Source organism: Anguilla anguilla, chromosome 17, assembly GCF_013347855.1.
Source record: "Anguilla anguilla isolate fAngAng1 chromosome 17, fAngAng1.pri, whole genome shotgun sequence".
NCBI classification, from domain to species: Eukaryota; Metazoa; Chordata; class Actinopteri; order Anguilliformes; family Anguillidae; genus Anguilla; species Anguilla anguilla.
Window position 1 is genome coordinate 20,113,705 of NC_049217.1, and position 3,028 is coordinate 20,116,732.

The following is a 3,028-nucleotide window of genomic DNA, read 5'->3' on the forward strand; positions in this document are numbered from 1 at the left end:
CCCACACACACACACACACACACACACGCCCACACATACACACAAACGCACATACACACATGCGCACACACATGCCTACACATACACGCACACACACACACACACACACACTCAGGTGTAGACAAATGCAGTGAGATCAGTGTAGATAGACAGAAACGTGGGAACAGATACACATGCGCATATTCACACATTCACACACTTACACATTTAAACAGGAGAAACAGGAGGCAGGAGAAACCATACAAGAGGGAGAAAGATAAAAATACTGCAAGAGAGAGAGAAAGAGAGAGAGAAAGAAACAGGCAAGACAAGAGACAGGGACTCTAAATTTAGCGACAGACAGATCTGTTGTTCTCAGGTTTGGGGAAATCAGAGGTATGTAGTTCACAAGCAGCTTGCAGCTGTGAAGTACCTGTTCACCCGTGAGTTTGACACCGAACAGACTCAGTATGTCTAACAGATCATTGTCAGTGTCATCATCACTGTCATCACCGTAAGTTGCGTGAAGATGAAGAAAACAATGGCTATTATTATTATTATTATTATTATTATTATTATTATTATTATTATTATTCTTGTTAAGTATCATTGTCATCATTGTAAGTTGCATGAAGACGAAGACAATGATGGTTACTATTATTATTAGTATAATAATAATAATAATAATAATAATAATTATTATTATTATTATTATTATTATCATGTATCATCGTCACCATTTTAAGTTGCATGGACACGTGGATTATTTGTGTGAGGGGCTGAAATTTTGAATGTTGGAATGGTTGGGGGTGTCTTGCACAGAGCGAGTTTAGTCATTAATATTGACCTGAGTGATATGCAGCATTTTGCAGGCCTTGGGTCTTTGCCCTCTCCCTGTCCTAGTGTGTGTCCTATCAACCATTTCTCGCTGTCTCTCACTATCTATCTGTTTCGTTTTTCTCCTATGGACCACAGACCCCCTTCTCTCTTGCTCTCTCGGATTCTCTCTCTCTGTTGGGACACCCCTCTCTCTGTTGGGACACCCCTCTCTCTGCTGGGACACCCCTCTCTCTGCTGGGACACCTCTCTCTCTGTTGGGACAACCCCTCTCTCTGTTGGGACACCCCTCTCTCTGTTGGGACACCCCTCTCTCTGCTGGGACACCCCTCTCTCTGCTGGGACACCTCTCTCTCTGTTGGGACACCCCTCTCTCTGTTGGAACACCCCTCTCTCTGTTGGGACACCCCTCTCTCTGTTGGGACACCCCTCTCTCTGTTGGGACACCCCTCTCTCTGCTGGGACACCCCTCTCTCTGTTGGGACACCCCTCTCTCTGTTGGGACACCCCTCTCTCTGTTGGAACACCTCTCTCTGCCGGGATGCCCCTCTCTGCCTTCATATCGTCTCTTCTTTTCTGTTTCAGTTTTTGCAAGCTAATTAATTCTGATTTTGTTGTTTTGCAGCTAATTGATTTGGCACCGCTAATTAAACAGAAGAGGCATCTCCATTTGCTTTGTTCTCATCTCTGTCACCCAAACTATGCCGATGACGCGGCTCCTAATCGGCAGCCTGGGGCGTGCGAAACACAAAGCTGATCGTATCAGAACGTTTTGCTGAACAAAGATGGAGGTGCAGATGCTGCCGGTGGCAAAATGGAAAGGTTCTTGCTTGTAGATGTGAATAGAGAAACGCGTTTACCAGTAAACTTGAACTGACACTTCTTTGTGTTTCCTGTCTCTCCTCTCCCTCTCTTGTTCTTTCTCTCGCTTACACACAGACACACACACACACACGTCACCTCAGGATTGAACGTGTTTTCTTAGCTTTACCCTTGAGATATCCTACGTATTAAGTAATTTATGCCATACAATTAATTATACAATCTTATTCAAACTATGTGAACACACATAGGATTACTGGCGGCCAGTGAGATCCGAGGAACCAAAGCCAGACTCTACGGCCTAGTCTTTGAACATAATGTTTGTGAGATAAAACAAAATCCTAAATCAGTGTAGATATTGTGTAAAACCTTAAGCACAGGCAGTTTCAAGTATTCATATATTTAAAAAAAAAATCTTTGCCCTCAGTTTTCATTGACGGATAGAGATGTGTATCCACTAACAATGCTGAGGAACCAGTACAAGTGCATATGAGTGCATCTGCCTGCCAAAGCTCATCTCTCCCGGCTCTCTGGATCCCTCCCCTTCTCTGAGTTTGGACGCGGCCACACTCCCCTTCCCTCTCCAGATGGGACGGGATTATTTCCACTGCAGCTCATTCTCTCTGAAGCTTGTCATCCCTGCTCATGTTCAGGATGCCTCATTAATATGAACACATTCCTGTGTTTAAAATCCAGGCCCATTAGGAAAGACTTGCCATGAAATACCACAAAATTAATATTTTGGAATCAAATTACTGATTATTGTGACAGCTGATCGTCGTACTAGCGAGGCTATACTATTGATAGCGACAGTACGACGGAGTTACGACAGCTGTGTTTCCTGGAATGACAGTATTCACACGCTGCCAAAATGGGGAGGGGGCGGAGCCGAGGATGAGTTTGAGGTAGGCCCTTATTTGCCCTTGGTTGCTATGGATGCTTCCTCTAGGGTCTTCAATCCAATGTCAGCGGCAATCAGAGGAAGGTGACGAGAGCTGGGGAAGGAGGCAGCGAGACACGGGTGTATTTTTGGAAGGCCGGGACCCGTCGAGCAGCGGCGTTTCAAATGAGATGAAGCAGTTGGATGGCGGGGGAGGCCTTGTCAGTGGAGAACCGCGGCGCTGGAAGCTGGATGGCCAGATGCAGTCTGGGACCTGGCGCTCGGTGAAAAAAAAAAACCCAACGCATTAATTCTGACGATCCTGAAGAGGAACCTGCGGGAGCAAGTCGCCTAGCTGAGGAACTCTGGGGCCAGTGTATATTAAAGGGTGTATATATTACGGGTAAAAAAATAATTCAGAAACGTGGCCTGAGCCTTGCGGAGGCCGGGACTTGGACAGTAGGAAGAACAGATCTGTGTTTGCCAAACTGAGTTCAGGAGGATTGTGAA

General features: G+C 45.6%; 1 long non-coding RNA gene across 1 annotated transcript in view; it reads left to right on the top strand.

The window, feature by feature from the left end:
• The window catches only part of LOC118217414, a 13,397-nt gene extending 10,369 nt beyond the window's left edge, over positions 1–3,028 (top strand). Inside the window, exon 3 of the long non-coding RNA XR_004763176.1 lies at positions 2,588–3,028. This is a non-coding gene — a long non-coding RNA (uncharacterized LOC118217414). The remainder of the gene's footprint in view (positions 1–2,587) is intronic.